The sequence below is a fragment of the Crinia signifera genome, chromosome 3 (assembly GCF_055691185.1).
Source record: "Crinia signifera chromosome 3, ASM5569118v1, whole genome shotgun sequence".
NCBI lineage: Eukaryota > Metazoa > Chordata > Amphibia > Anura > Myobatrachidae > Crinia > Crinia signifera.
In genome coordinates this window covers 333,723,299-333,738,124 of record NC_139219.1, presented here as the reverse complement: position 1 = coordinate 333,738,124, position 14,826 = coordinate 333,723,299, and the positions used below count along the sequence as shown (strand labels likewise).

Here is a 14,826-nt window from a genome sequence, read left to right as displayed (position 1 = left end):
TTACACCATGGCTTGACTGAAATGATTGAAACAATATTTAGGGAGTACCTCAGACAGGGATGGAATCAAAAGTATTTTTTATAGGAAGATATCATGAATTTTACAAAGCTTTGAACATTGTTCATGAACTTTTGATCCGAGAACATGCTGGAAGTATGGTAGTAACATTTGCAAGTATGAAAAAACTGCGTTGGCCGGGAATCGAACCCGGGTCAACTGCTTGGAAGGCAGCTATGCTCACCACTATACCACCAACGCTTGACTGAGTCTGCTAAAGCAAATATTTCCCAAGTACGTAAGTCAGGTTACATGTTCTAAAAATATGCACGAGATGCCATGATGCCATGTTACACCATGGCTTGACTGAAATGATTGAACCAATATAAAAGGAGTACCTCAGACAGGGAAGGAATCAAAAGTAATTTTTATAGGAAGATATCATACATTTTACAAAGCTTTGAACATTGTTCATGAACTTTTGATCCGAGAACATGCTGGAAGTATGGTAGTAACATTTGGAAGTATGAAAAAACTGCGTTGGCCGGGAATCGAACCCGGGTCAACTGCTTGGAAGGCAGCTATGCTCACCACTATACCACCAACGCTTGACTGAGTCTGCTAAAGCAAATATTTCCCAAGTACGTAAGTCAGGTTACATGTTCTAAAAATATGCACGAGATGCCATGTTACACCATGGCTTGACTGAAATGATTGAAACAATATAAAAGGAGTACCTCAGACAGGGATGGAATCAAAAGTAATTTTTATAGGAAGATATCATACATTTTACAAAGCTTTGAACATTGTTCATGAACTTTTGATCCGAGAACATGCTGGAAGTATGGTAGTAACATTTGGAAGTATGAAAAAACTGCGTTGGCCGGGAATCGAACCCGGGTCAACTGCTTGGAAGGCAGCTATGCTCACCACTATACCACCAACGCTTGACTGAGTCTGCTAAAGCAAATATTTCCCAAGTACGTAAGTCAGGTCACATGTTCTAAAAATATGCACGAGATGCCATGATGCCATGTTACACCATGGCTTGACTGAAATGATTGAAACAATATAAAAGGAGTACCTCAGACAGGGAAGGAATCAAAAGTAATTTTTATAGGAAGATATCATACATTTTACAAAGCTTTGAACATTGTTCATGAACTTTTGATCCGAGAACATGCTGGAAGTATGGTAGTAACATTTGGAAGTATGAAAAAACTGGGTTGGCCGGGAATCGAACCCGGGTCAACTGCTTGGAAGGCAGCTATGCTCACCACTATACCACCAACGCTTGACTGAGTCTGCTAAAGCAAATATTTCCCAAGTACGTAAGTCAGGTCACATGTTCTAAAAATATGCACGAGATGCCATGTTACACCATGGCTTGACTGAAATGATTGAAACAATATTTAGGGAGTACCTCAGACAGGGATGGAATCAAAAATATTTTTTATAGGAAGATATCATGAATTTTACAAAGCTTTGAACATTGTTCATGAACTTTTGATCCGAGAACAATCGAACCCGGGTCAACTGCTATACCACCAACGCTTGACTGAGTCTGCTAAAGCAAATATTTCCCAAGTACGTAAGTCATTTCACATTTTCTAAAAATATGCATGAGATGCCATGTTACACCATGGCTTGACTGAAATGATTGAAACAATATAAAAGGAGTACCTTTGACTGAAATGATTGAAACAATATTTAGGGAGTACCTCAGACAGGGATGGAATCAAAAGTATTTTTTATAGGAAGATATCATGAATTTTACAAAGCTTTGAACATTGTTCATGAACTTTTGATCCGAGAACATGCTCAATAACATTTGGAAGTATGAAAAAACTGCGTTGGCCGGGAATTGAACCCGGGTCAACTGCTTGGAAGGCAGCTATGCTCACCACTATACCACCAACGCTTGACTGAGTCTGCTAAAGCAAATATTTCCCAAGTACGTAAGTCAGGTTACATGTTCTAAAAATATGCACGAGATGCCATGTTACACCATGGCTTGACTGAAATGATTGAAACAATATAAAAGGAGTACCTCAGACAGGGATGGAATCAAAAGTAATTTTTATAGGAAGATATCATACATTTTACAAAGCTTTGAACAATGTTCATGAACTTTTGATCCGAGAACATGCTGGAAGTATGGTAGTAACATTTGGAAGTATGAAAAAACTGCGTTGGCCGGGAATCGAACCCGGGTCAACTGCTTGGAAGGCAGCTATGCTCAACACTATACCACCAACGCTTGACTGAGTCTGCTAAAGCAAATATTTCCCAAGTACGTAAGTCAGGTCACATGTTCTAAAAATATGCACGAGATGCCATGTTACACCATGGCTTGACTGAAATGATTAAAACAATATAAAAGGAGTACCTCAGACAGGGATGGAATCAAAAGTAATTTTTATAGGAAGATATCATACATTTTACAAAGCTTTGAACATTGTTCATGAACTTTTGATCCGAGAACATGCTGGAAGTATGGTAGTAACATTTGGAAGTATGAAAAAACTGCGTTGGCCGGGAATCGAACCCGGGTCAACTGCTTGGAAGGCAGCTATGCTCACCACTATACCACCAACGCTTGACTGAGTCTTCTAAAGCAAATATTTCCCAAGTACGTAAGTCAGGTCACATGTTCTAAAAATATGCACGAGATGCCATGTTACACCATGGCTTGACTGAAATGATTGAAACAATATTTAGGGAGTACCTCAGACAGGGATGGAATCAAAAGTATTTTTTATAGGAAGATATCATGAATTTTACAAAGCTTTGAACATTGTTCATGAACTTTTGATCCGAGAACAATCGAACCCGGGTCAACTGCTATACCACCAACGCTTGACTGAGTCTGCTAAAGCAAATATTTCCCAAGTACGTAAGTCATTTCACATTTTCTAAAAATATGCATGAGATGCCATGTTACACCATGGCTTGACTGAAATGATTGAAACAATATAAAAGGAGTACCTTTGACTGAAATGATTGAAACAATATTTAGGGAGTACCTCAGACAGGGATGGAATCAAAAGTATTTTTTATAGGAAGATATCATGAATTTTACAAAGCTTTGAACATTGTTCATGAACTTTTAATCCGAGAACATGCTCAATAACATTTGGAAGTATGAAAAAACTGCGTTGGCCGGGAATCGAACCCGGGTCAACTGCTTGGAAGGCAGCTATGCTCACCACTATACCACCAACGCTTGACTGAGTCTGCTAAAGCAAATATTTCCCAAGTACGTAAGTCAGGTTACATGTTCTAAAAATATGCACGAGATGCCATGTTACACCATGGCTTGACTGAAATTATTGAAACAATATAAAAGGAGTACCTCAGACAGGGATGGAATCAAAAGTAATTTTTATAGGAAGATATCATACATTTTACAAAGCTTTGAACATTGTTCATGAACTTTTGATCCGAGAACATGCTTGAAGTATGGTAGTAACATTTGGAAGTATGAAAAAACTGTGTTGGCCGGGAATCGAACCCGGGTCAACTGCTTGGAAGGCAGCTATGCTCACCACTATACCACCAACGCTTGACTGAGTCTTCTAAAGCAAATATTTCCCAAGTACGTAAGTCAGGTCACATGTTCTAAAAATATGCACGAGATGCCATGTTACACCATGGCTTGACTGAAATGATTGAAACAATATTTAGGGAGTACCTCAGACAGGGATGGAATCAAAAGTATTTTTTATAGGAAGATATCATGAATTTTACAAAGCTTTGAACATTGTTCATGAACTTTTGATCCGAGAACAATCGAACCCGGGTCAACTGCTATACCACCAACGCTTGACTGAGTCTGCTAAAGCAAATATTTCCCAAGTACGTAAGTCATTTCACATTTTCTAAAAATATGCATGAGATGCCATGTTACACCATGGCTTGACTGAAATGATTGAAACAATATAAAAGGAGTACCTTTGACTGAAATGATTGAAACAATATTTAGGGAGTACCTCAGACAGGGATGGAATCAAAAGTATTTTTTATAGGAAGATATCATGAATTTTACAAAGCTTTGAACATTGTTCATGAACTTTTGATCCGAGAACATGCTCAATAACATTTGGAAGTATGAAAAAACTGCGTTGGCCGGGAATCGAACCCGGGTCAACTGCTTGGAAGGCAGCTATGCTCACCACTATACCACCAACGCTTGACTGAGTCTGCTAAAGCAAATATTTCCCAAGTACGTAAGTCAGGTTACATGTTCTAAAAATATGCACGAGATGCCATGTTACACCATGGCTTGACTGAAATGATTGAAACAATATAAAAGGAGTACCTCAGACAGGGAAGGAATCAAAAGTAATTTTTATAGGAAGATATCATACATTTTACAAAGCTTTGAACATTGTTCATGAACTTTTGATCCGAGAACATGCTCAATAACATTTGGAAGTATGAAAAAACTGCGTTGGCCGGGAATCGAACCCGGGTCAACTGCTTGGAAGGCAGCTATGCTCACCACTATACCACCAACGCTTGACTGAGTCTGCTAAAGCAAATATTTCCCAAGTACGTAAGTCAGGTCACATGTTCTAAAAATATGCACGAGATGCCATGTTACACCATGGCTTGACTGAAATGATTAAAACAATATAAAAGGAGTACCTCAGACAGGGATGGAATCAAAAGTAATTTTTATAGGAAGATATCATACATTTTACAAAGCTTTGAACATTGTTCATGAACTTTTGATCCGAGAACATGCTGGAAGTATGGTAGTAACATTTGGAAGTATGAAAAAACTGCGTTGGCCGGGAATCGAACCCGGGTCAACTGCTTGGAAGGCAGCTATGCTCACCACTATACCACCAACGCTTGACTGAGTCTTCTAAAGCAAATATTTCCCAAGTACGTAAGTCAGGTCACATGTTCTAAAAATATGCACGAGATGCCATGTTACACCATGGCTTGACTGAAATGATTGAAACAATATTTAGGGAGTACCTCAGACAGGGATGGAATCAAAAGTATTTTTTATAGGAAGATATCATGAATTTTACAAAGCTTTGAACATTGTTCATGAACTTTTGATCCGAGAACAATCGAACCCGGGTCAACTGCTATACCACCAACGCTTGACTGAGTCTGCTAAAGCAAATATTTCCCAAGTACGTAAGTCATTTCACATTTTCTAAAAATATGCATGAGATGCCATGTTACACCATGGCTTGACTGAAATGATTGAAACAATATAAAAGGAGTACCTTTGACTGAAATGATTGAAACAATATTTAGGGAGTACCTCAGACAGGGATGGAATCAAAAGTATTTTTTATAGGAAGATATCATGAATTTTACAAAGCTTTGAACATTGTTCATGAACTTTTGATCCGAGAACATGCTCAATAACATTTGGAAGTATGAAAAAACTGCGTTGGCCGGGAATCGAACCCGGGTCAACTGCTTGGAAGGCAGCTATGCTCACCACTATACCACCAACGCTTGACTGAGTCTGCTAAAGCAAATATTTCCCAAGTACGTAAGTCAGGTTACATGTTCTAAAAATATGCACGAGATGCCATGTTACACCATGGCTTGACTGAAATGATTGAAACAATATAAAAGGAGTACCTCAGACAGGGATGGAATCAAAAGTAATTTTTATAGGAAGATATCATACATTTTACAAAGCTTTGAACAATGTTCATGAACTTTTGATCCGAGAACATGCTGGAAGTATGGTAGTAACATTTGGAAGTATGAAAAAACTGCGTTGGCCGGGAATCGAACCCGGGTCAACTGCTTGGAAGGCAGCTATGCTCAACACTATACCACCAACGCTTGACTGAGTCTGCTAAAGCAAATATTTCCCAAGTACGTAAGTCAGGTCACATGTTCTAAAAATATGCACGAGATGCCATGTTACACCATGGCTTGACTGAAATGATTAAAACAATATAAAAGGAGTACCTCAGACAGGGATGGAATCAAAAGTAATTTTTATAGGAAGATATCATACATTTTACAAAGCTTTGAACATTGTTCATGAACTTTTGATCCGAGAACATGCTGGAAGTATGGTAGTAACATTTGGAAGTATGAAAAAACTGCGTTGGCCGGGAATCGAACCCGGGTCAACTGCTTGGAAGGCAGCTATGCTCACCACTATACCACCAACGCTTGACTGAGTCTTCTAAAGCAAATATTTCCCAAGTACGTAAGTCAGGTCACATGTTCTAAAAATATGCACGAGATGCCATGTTACACCATGGCTTGACTGAAATGATTGAAACAATATTTAGGGAGTACCTCAGACAGGGATGGAATCAAAAGTATTTTTTATAGGAAGATATCATGAATTTTACAAAGCTTTGAACATTGTTCATGAACTTTTGATCCGAGAACAATCGAACCCGGGTCAACTGCTATACCACCAACGCTTGACTGAGTCTGCTAAAGCAAATATTTCCCAAGTACGTAAGTCATTTCACATTTTCTAAAAATATGCATGAGATGCCATGTTACACCATGGCTTGACTGAAATGATTGAAACAATATAAAAGGAGTACCTTTGACTGAAATGATTGAAACAATATTTAGGGAGTACCTCAGACAGGGATGGAATCAAAAGTATTTTTTATAGGAAGATATCATGAATTTTACAAAGCTTTGAACATTGTTCATGAACTTTTAATCCGAGAACATGCTCAATAACATTTGGAAGTATGAAAAAACTGCGTTGGCCGGGAATCGAACCCGGGTCAACTGCTTGGAAGGCAGCTATGCTCACCACTATACCACCAACGCTTGACTGAGTCTGCTAAAGCAAATATTTCCCAAGTACGTAAGTCAGGTTACATGTTCTAAAAATATGCACGAGATGCCATGTTACACCATGGCTTGACTGAAATGATTGAAACAATATAAAAGGAGTACCTCAGACAGGGATGGAATCAAAAGTAATTTTTATAGGAAGATATCATGAATTTTACAAAGCTTTGAACATTGTTCATGAACTTTTGATCCGAGAACATGCGCAATAACATTTGGAAGTATGAAAAAACTGCGTTGGCCGGGAATCGAACCCGGGTCAACTGCTTGGAAGGCAGCTATGCTCACCACTATACCACCAACGCTTGACTGAGTCTGCTAAAGCAAATATTTCCCAAGTACGTAAGTCAGGTTACATGTTCTAAAAATATGCACGAGATGCCATGTTACACCATGGCTTGACTGAAATTATTGAAACAATATAAAAGGAGTACCTCAGACAGGGATGGAATCAAAAGTAATTTTTATAGGAAGATATCATACATTTTACAAAGCTTTGAACATTGTTCATGAACTTTTGATCCGAGAACATGCTTGAAGTATGGTAGTAACATTTGGAAGTATGAAAAAACTGTGTTGGCCGGGAATCGAACCCGGGTCAACTGCTTGGAAGGCAGCTATGCTCACCACTATACCACCAACGCTTGACTGAGTCTTCTAAAGCAAATATTTCCCAAGTACGTAAGTCAGGTCACATGTTCTAAAAATATGCACGAGATGCCATGTTACACCATGGCTTGACTGAAATGATTGAAACAATATTTAGGGAGTACCTCAGACAGGGATGGAATCAAAAGTATTTTTTATAGGAAGATATCATGAATTTTACAAAGCTTTGAACATTGTTCATGAACTTTTGATCCGAGAACAATCGAACCCGGGTCAACTGCTATACCACCAACGCTTGACTGAGTCTGCTAAAGCAAATATTTCCCAAGTACGTAAGTCATTTCACATTTTCTAAAAATATGCATGAGATGCCATGTTACACCATGGCTTGACTGAAATGATTGAAACAATATAAAAGGAGTACCTTTGACTGAAATGATTGAAACAATATTTAGGGAGTACCTCAGACAGGGATGGAATCAAAAGTATTTTTTATAGGAAGATATCATGAATTTTACAAAGCTTTGAACATTGTTCATGAACTTTTGATCCGAGAACATGCTCAATAACATTTGGAAGTATGAAAAAACTGCGTTGGCCGGGAATCGAACCCGGGTCAACTGCTTGGAAGGCAGCTATGCTCACCACTATACCACCAACGCTTGACTGAGTCTGCTAAAGCAAATATTTCCCAAGTACGTAAGTCAGGTTACATGTTCTAAAAATATGCACGAGATGCCATGTTACACCATGGCTTGACTGAAATGATTGAAACAATATAAAAGGAGTACCTCAGACAGGGAAGGAATCAAAAGTAATTTTTATAGGAAGATATCATACATTTTACAAAGCTTTGAACATTGTTCATGAACTTTTGATCCGAGAACATGCTCAATAACATTTGGAAGTATGAAAAAACTGCGTTGGCCGGGAATCGAACCCGGTTCAACTGTTTGGAAGGCAGCTATGCTCACCACTATACCACCAACGCTTGACTGAATCTACTAAAGCAAATATTTCCCAAGTACGTAAGTCAGGTCACATGTTCTAAAAATATGCACGAGATGCCATGTTACACCATGGCTTGACTGAAATGATTGAAACAATATAAAAGGAGTACCTCAGACAGGGATGGAATCAAAAGTAATTTTTATAGGAAGATATCATGAATTTTACAAAGCTTTGAACATTGTTCATGAACTTTTGATCCGAGAACATGCGCAATAACATTTGGAAGTATGAAAAAACTGCGTTGGCCGGGAATCGAACCCGGGTCAACTGCTTGGAAGGCAGCTATGCTCACCACTATACCACCAACGCTTGACTGAGTCTTCTAAAGCAAATATTTCCCAAGTACGTAAGTCAGGTCACATGTTCTAAAAATATGCACGAGATGCCATGTTACACCATGGCTTGACTGAAATGATTGAAACAATATTTAGGGAGTACCTCAGACAGGGATGGAATCAAAAGTATTTTTTATAGGAAGATATCATGAATTTTACAAAGCTTTGAACATTGTTCATGAACTTTTGATCCGAGAACAATCGAACCCGGGTCAACTGCTATACCACCAACGCTTGACTGAGTCTGCTAAAGCAAATATTTCCCAAGTACGTAAGTCATTTCACATTTTCAAAAAATATGCATGAGATGCCATGTTACACCATGGCTTGACTGAAATGATTGAAACAATATAAAAGGAGTACCTTTGACTGAAATGATTGAAACAATATTTAGGGAGTACCTCAGACAGGGATGGAATCAAAAGTATTTTTTATAGGAAGATATCATGAATTTTACAAAGCTTTGAACATTGTTCATGAACTTTTGATCCGAGAACATGCTCAATAACATTTGGAAGTATGAAAAAACTGCGTTGGCCGGGAATCGAACCCGGGTCAACTGCTTGGAAGGCAGCTATGCTCACCACTATACCACCAACGCTTGACTGAGTCTGCTAAAGCAAATATTTCCCAAGTACGTAAGTCAGGTTACATGTTCTAAAAATATGCACGAGATGCCATGTTACACCATGGCTTGACTGAAATGATTGAAACAATATAAAAGGAGTACCTCAGACAGGGAAGGAATCAAAAGTAATTTTTATAGGAAGATATCATACATTTTACAAAGCTTTGAACATTGTTCATGAACTTTTGATCCGAGAACATGCTCAATAACATTTGGAAGTATGAAAAAACTGCGTTGGCCGGGAATCGAACCCGGGTCAACTGCTTGGAAGGCAGCTATGCTCACCACTATACCACCAACGCTTGACTGAGTCTGCTAAAGCAAATATTTCCCAAGTACGTAAGTCAGGTTACATGTTCTAAAAATATGCACGAGATGCCATGTTACACCATGGCTTGACTGAAATGATTGAAACAATATAAAAGGAGTACCTCAGACAGGGATGGAATCAAAAGTAATTTTTATAGGAAGATATCATACATTTTACAAAGCTTTGAACAATGTTCATGAACTTTTGATCCGAGAACATGCTGGAAGTATGGTAGTAACATTTGGAAGTATGAAAAAACTGCGTTGGCCGGGAATCGAACCCGGGTCAACTGCTTGGAAGGCAGCTATGCTCACCACTATACCACCAACGCTTGACTGTGTCTTCTAAAGCAAATATTTCCCAAGTACGTAAGTCAGGTCACATGTTCTAAAAATATGCACGAGATGCCATGTTACACCATGGCTTGACTGAAATGATTGAAACAATATTTAGGGAGTACCTCAGACAGGGATGGAATCAAAAGTATTTTTTATAGGAAGATATCATGAATTTTACAAAGCTTTGAACATTGTTCATGAACTTTTGATCCGAGAACATGCTCAATAACATTTGGAAGTATGAAAAAACTGCGTTGGCCGGGAATCGAACCCAGGTCAACTGCTTGGAAGCAGCTATGCTCACCACTATACCACCAATGCTTGACTGAGTGTGCTAAAGCAAATATTTCCCAAGTACGTAAGTCATTTCACATGTTCTAAAAATATACATGAAATGCCATGTTACACCATGGCTTGACTGAAATGATTGAAACAATATAAAAGGAGTACCTCAGACAGGGATGGAATCAAAAGTATTTTTTTATAGGAAGATATCATGAATTTTACAAAGCTTTGAACATTGTTCATGAACTTTTGATCCGAGAACATGCTTAATAACATTTGGAAGTATGAAAAAACTGCGTTGGCCGGGAATCGAACCCGGGTCAACTGCTTGGAAGCAGCTATGCTCACCACTATACCACCAATGCTTGACTGAGTGTGCTAAAGCAAATATTTCCCAAGTACGTAAGTCAGGTTACATGTTCTAAAAATATGCACGAGATGCCATGTTAAACCATGGCTTGACTGAAATGATTGAAACAATATTTAGGGAGTACATCGGACAGGGATGGAATCAAAAGTATTTTTTATAGGAAGATATCATGAATTTTACAAAGCTTTGAACATTGTTCATGAACTTTTGATCCGAGAACATGCTGGAAGTATGGTAGTAACATTTGGAAGAATGAAAAAACTGCGTTGGCCGGGAATCGAACCCGGGTCAACTGCTTGGAAGCAGCTATGCTCACCACTATACCACCAATGCTTGACTGAGTGTGCTAAAGCAAATATTTCCCAAGTACGTAAGTCAGGTTACATGTTCTAAAAATATGCACAAGATGCCATGTTAAACCATGGCTTGACTGAAATGATTGAAACAATATTTAGGGAGTACATCGGACAGGGATGGAATCAAAAGTATTTTTTTATAGGAAGATATCATGAATTTTACAAAGCTTTGAACATTGTTCATGAACTTTTGATCCGAGAACATGCTTAATAACATTTGAAAGTATGAAAAAACTGCGTTGGCCGGGAATCGAACCCGGGTCAACTGCTTGGAAGCAGCTATGCTCACCACTATACCACCAATGCTTGACTGAGTGTGCTAAAGCAAATATTTCCCAAGTACGTAAGTCAGGTTACATGTTCTAAAAATATGCACGAGATGCCATGTTAAACCATGGCTTGACTGAAATGATTGAAACAATATTTAGGGAGTACATCTGACAGGGATGGAATCAAAAGTATTTTTTATAGGAAGATATCATGAATTTTACAAAGCTTTGAACATTTTTCATGAACTTTTGATCCGAGAACATGCTGGAAGTATGGTAGTAACATTTGGAAGAATGAAAAAACTGCGTTGGCCGGGAATCGAACCCGGGTCAACTGCTTGGAAGCAGCTATGCTCACCACTATACCACCAACGCTTGACTGAGTCTGCTAAAGCAAATATTTCCCAAGTACGTAAGTCAGGTCACATGTTCTAAAAATATGCACGAGATGCCATGTTACACCATTGCTTGACTGAAATGATTGTAACAATATTTAGGGAGTACCTCAGACAGGGATTGAATCAAAAGTATTTTTTATAGGAAGATATCATGAATTTTACAAAGCTTTGAACATTGTTCATGAACTTTTGATCCGAGAACATGCTCAATAACATTTGGAAGTATGAAAAAACTGCGTTGGCCGGGAATCGAACCCGGGTCAACTGCTTGGAAGGCAGCTATGCTCACCACTATACCACCAACGCTTGACTGAGTCTGCTAAAGCAAATATTTCCCAAGTACGTAAGTCAGGTCACATGTTCTAAAAATATGCACGAGATGCCATGTTACACCATTGCTTGACTGAAATGATTGAAACAATATTTAGGGAGTACCTCAGACAGGGATTGAATAAAAAGTATTTTTTATAGGAAGATATCATGAATTTTACAAAGCTTTGAACATTGTTCATGAACTTTTGATCCGAGAACATGCTGGAAGTATGGTAGTAACATTTGGAAGAATGAAAAAACTGCGTTGGCCGGGAATCGAACCCGGGTCAACTGCTTGGAAGGCAGCTATGCTCACCACTATACCACCAACGCTTGACTGAGTCTTCTAAAGCAAATATTTCCCAAGTACGTAAGTCAGGTCACATGTTCTAAAAATATGCACGAGATGCCATGTTACACCATGGCTTGACTGAAATGATTGAAACAATATTTAGGGAGTACCTCAGACAGGGATGGAATCAAAAGTATTTTTTATAGGAAGATATCATGAATTTTACAAAGCTTTGAACATTGTTCATGAACTTTTGATCCGAGAACATGCTCAATAACATTTGGAAGTATGAAAACACTGCGTTGGCCGGGAATCGAACCCGGGTCAACTGCTTGGAAGCAGCTATGCTCACCACTATACCACCAATGCTTGACTGAGTGTGCTAAAGCAAATATTTCCCAAGTACGTAAGTCATTTCACATGTTCTAAAAATATACATGAAATGCCATGTTACACCATGGCTTGACTGAAATGATTGAAACAATATAAAAGGAGTACCTCAGACAGGGATGGAATCAAAAGTATTTTTTTATAGGAAGATATCATGAATTTTACAAAGCTTTGAACATTGTTCATGAACTTTTGATCCGAGAACATGCTTAATAACATTTGGAAGTATGAAAAAACTGCGTTGGCCGGGAATCGAACCCGGGTCAACTGCTTGGAAGAAGCTATGCTCACCACTATACCACCAATGCTTGACTGAGTCTGCTAAAGCAAATATTTCCCAAGTACGTAAGTCAGGTTACATGTTCTAAAAATATGCACGAGATGCCATGTTACACCATGGCTTGACTGAAATGATTGAAACAATATTTAGGGAGTACATCGGACAGGGATGGAATCAAAAGTATTTTTTATAGGAAGATATCATGAATTTTACAAAGCTTTGAACATTGTTCATGAACTTTTGATCCGAGAACATGCTGAAAGTATGGTAGTAACATTTGAAAGAATGAAAAAACTGCGTTGGCCGGGAATCGAACCCGGGTCAACTGCTTGCAAGGCAGCTATGCTCACCACTATACCACCAACGCTTGACTAAGTCTACTAAAGCAAATATTTCCCAAGTACGTAAGTCAGGTCACATGTTCTAAAAATATGCACGAGATGCCATGTTACACCATGGCTTGACTGAAATGATTGAAACAATATTTAGGGAGTACCTCAGACAGGGATGGAATCAAAAGTATTTTTTATAGGAAGATATCATGAATTTTACAAAGCTTTGAACATTGTTCATGAACTTTTGATCCGAGAACATGCTCAATAACATTTGGAAGTATGAAAAAACTGCGTTGGCCGAGAATCGAACCCGGGTCAACTGCTTGGAAGGCAGCTATGCTCACCACTATACCACCAACGCTTGACTGAGTCTGCTAAAGCAAATATTTCCCAAGTACGTAAGTCAGGTCACATGTTCTAAAAATATGCACGAGATGCCATGTTACACCATTGCTTGACTGAAATGATTGAAACAATATTTAGGGAGTACCTCAGGGATTGAATCAAAAGTATTTTTTATAGGAAGATATCATGAATTTTACAAAGCTTTGAACATTGTTCATGAACTTTTGATCCGAGAACATGCTGGAAGTATGGTAGTAACATTTGGAAGAATGAAAAAACTGCGTTGGCCGGGAATCGAACCCGGGTCAACTGCTTGGAAGGCAGCTATGCTCACCACTATACCACCAACGCTTGACTGAGTCTTCTAAAGCAAATATTTCCCAAGTACGTAAGTCAGGTCACATGTTCTAAAAATATGCATGAGATGCCATGTTACACCATGGCTTGACTGAAATGATTGAAACAATATTTAGGGAGTACCTCACACAGGGATGGAATCAAAAGTATTTTTTATAGGAAGATATCATGAATTTTACAAAGCTTTGAACATTGTTCATGAACTTTTGATCCGAGAACATGCTCAATAACATTTGGAAGAATGAAAAAACTGCGTTGGCCGGGAATCGAAACCGGGTCAACTGCTTGGAAGCAGCTATGCTCACCACTATACCACCAATGCTTGACTGAGTGTGCTAAAGCAAATATTTCCCAAGTACGTAAGTCATTTCACATGTTCTAAAAATATACATGAAATGCCATGTTACACCATGGCTTGACTGAAATGATTGAAACAATATAAAAGGAGTACCTCAGACAGGGATGGAATCAAAAGTATTTTTTTATAGGAAGATATCATGAATTTTACAAAGCTTTGAACATTGTTCATGAACTTTTGATCCGAGAACATGCTTAATAACATTTGGAAGTATGAAAAAACTGCGTTGGCCCGGAATCGAACCCGGGTCAACTGCTTGGAAGCAGCTATGCTCACCACTATACCACCAATGCCTGACTGAGTGTGCTAAAGCAAATATTTCCCAAGTACGTAAGTCAGGTTACATGTTCTAAAAATATGCACGAGATGCCATGTTAAACCATGGCTTGACTGAAATGATTGAAACAATATTTAGGGAGTACATCGGACAGGGAT

The 14,826-nt window shown here is 38.6% G+C and overlaps 21 non-coding genes across 21 annotated transcripts; all 21 read right to left on the bottom strand.

Annotated features, from left to right (window-relative positions):
- Nucleotides 1-186: 186 nt before the first annotated feature.
- TRNAG-UCC (transfer RNA glycine (anticodon UCC)) lies at nt 187-258 on the bottom strand. Its single transcript has one exon. It is a non-coding gene; the product is annotated as a tRNA-Gly (tRNA).
- A 275-nt stretch (nt 259-533) lies between these two features.
- TRNAG-UCC (transfer RNA glycine (anticodon UCC)) lies at nt 534-605 on the bottom strand. The gene has a single exon. It is a non-coding gene; the product is annotated as a tRNA-Gly (tRNA).
- A 267-nt stretch (nt 606-872) lies between these two features.
- On the bottom strand, nt 873-944 carry TRNAG-UCC (transfer RNA glycine (anticodon UCC)). The gene has a single exon. It is a non-coding gene; the product is annotated as a tRNA-Gly (tRNA).
- A 1,580-nt stretch (nt 945-2,524) lies between these two features.
- TRNAG-UCC (transfer RNA glycine (anticodon UCC)) lies at nt 2,525-2,596 on the bottom strand. The gene has a single exon. It is a non-coding gene; the product is annotated as a tRNA-Gly (tRNA).
- A 555-nt stretch (nt 2,597-3,151) lies between these two features.
- Nucleotides 3,152-3,223, bottom strand: TRNAG-UCC (transfer RNA glycine (anticodon UCC)). Its single transcript has one exon. It is a non-coding gene; the product is annotated as a tRNA-Gly (tRNA).
- An 894-nt stretch (nt 3,224-4,117) lies between these two features.
- Nucleotides 4,118-4,189, bottom strand: TRNAG-UCC (transfer RNA glycine (anticodon UCC)). Its single transcript has one exon. It is a non-coding gene; the product is annotated as a tRNA-Gly (tRNA).
- A 257-nt stretch (nt 4,190-4,446) lies between these two features.
- Nucleotides 4,447-4,518, bottom strand: TRNAG-UCC (transfer RNA glycine (anticodon UCC)). The gene has a single exon. It is a non-coding gene; the product is annotated as a tRNA-Gly (tRNA).
- A 267-nt stretch (nt 4,519-4,785) lies between these two features.
- Nucleotides 4,786-4,857, bottom strand: TRNAG-UCC (transfer RNA glycine (anticodon UCC)). The gene has a single exon. It is a non-coding gene; the product is annotated as a tRNA-Gly (tRNA).
- Nucleotides 4,858-5,412: 555 nt separating this feature from the next.
- TRNAG-UCC (transfer RNA glycine (anticodon UCC)) lies at nt 5,413-5,484 on the bottom strand. Its single transcript has one exon. It is a non-coding gene; the product is annotated as a tRNA-Gly (tRNA).
- Nucleotides 5,485-6,090: 606 nt separating this feature from the next.
- On the bottom strand, nt 6,091-6,162 carry TRNAG-UCC (transfer RNA glycine (anticodon UCC)). The gene has a single exon. It is a non-coding gene; the product is annotated as a tRNA-Gly (tRNA).
- Nucleotides 6,163-6,717: 555 nt separating this feature from the next.
- TRNAG-UCC (transfer RNA glycine (anticodon UCC)) lies at nt 6,718-6,789 on the bottom strand. The gene has a single exon. It is a non-coding gene; the product is annotated as a tRNA-Gly (tRNA).
- A 257-nt stretch (nt 6,790-7,046) lies between these two features.
- Nucleotides 7,047-7,118, bottom strand: TRNAG-UCC (transfer RNA glycine (anticodon UCC)). The gene has a single exon. It is a non-coding gene; the product is annotated as a tRNA-Gly (tRNA).
- Nucleotides 7,119-8,012: 894 nt separating this feature from the next.
- Nucleotides 8,013-8,084, bottom strand: TRNAG-UCC (transfer RNA glycine (anticodon UCC)). Its single transcript has one exon. It is a non-coding gene; the product is annotated as a tRNA-Gly (tRNA).
- A 586-nt stretch (nt 8,085-8,670) lies between these two features.
- TRNAG-UCC (transfer RNA glycine (anticodon UCC)) lies at nt 8,671-8,742 on the bottom strand. The gene has a single exon. It is a non-coding gene; the product is annotated as a tRNA-Gly (tRNA).
- A 555-nt stretch (nt 8,743-9,297) lies between these two features.
- Nucleotides 9,298-9,369, bottom strand: TRNAG-UCC (transfer RNA glycine (anticodon UCC)). Its single transcript has one exon. It is a non-coding gene; the product is annotated as a tRNA-Gly (tRNA).
- Nucleotides 9,370-9,626: 257 nt separating this feature from the next.
- TRNAG-UCC (transfer RNA glycine (anticodon UCC)) lies at nt 9,627-9,698 on the bottom strand. Its single transcript has one exon. It is a non-coding gene; the product is annotated as a tRNA-Gly (tRNA).
- Nucleotides 9,699-9,965: 267 nt separating this feature from the next.
- TRNAG-UCC (transfer RNA glycine (anticodon UCC)) lies at nt 9,966-10,037 on the bottom strand. The gene has a single exon. It is a non-coding gene; the product is annotated as a tRNA-Gly (tRNA).
- Nucleotides 10,038-11,956: 1,919 nt separating this feature from the next.
- On the bottom strand, nt 11,957-12,028 carry TRNAG-UCC (transfer RNA glycine (anticodon UCC)). The gene has a single exon. It is a non-coding gene; the product is annotated as a tRNA-Gly (tRNA).
- Nucleotides 12,029-12,295: 267 nt separating this feature from the next.
- On the bottom strand, nt 12,296-12,367 carry TRNAG-UCC (transfer RNA glycine (anticodon UCC)). The gene has a single exon. It is a non-coding gene; the product is annotated as a tRNA-Gly (tRNA).
- Nucleotides 12,368-13,291: 924 nt separating this feature from the next.
- On the bottom strand, nt 13,292-13,363 carry TRNAA-UGC (transfer RNA alanine (anticodon UGC)). Its single transcript has one exon. It is a non-coding gene; the product is annotated as a tRNA-Ala (tRNA).
- Nucleotides 13,364-13,955: 592 nt separating this feature from the next.
- Nucleotides 13,956-14,027, bottom strand: TRNAG-UCC (transfer RNA glycine (anticodon UCC)). Its single transcript has one exon. It is a non-coding gene; the product is annotated as a tRNA-Gly (tRNA).
- Between the last annotated feature and the right edge of the window lie 799 nt (nt 14,028-14,826).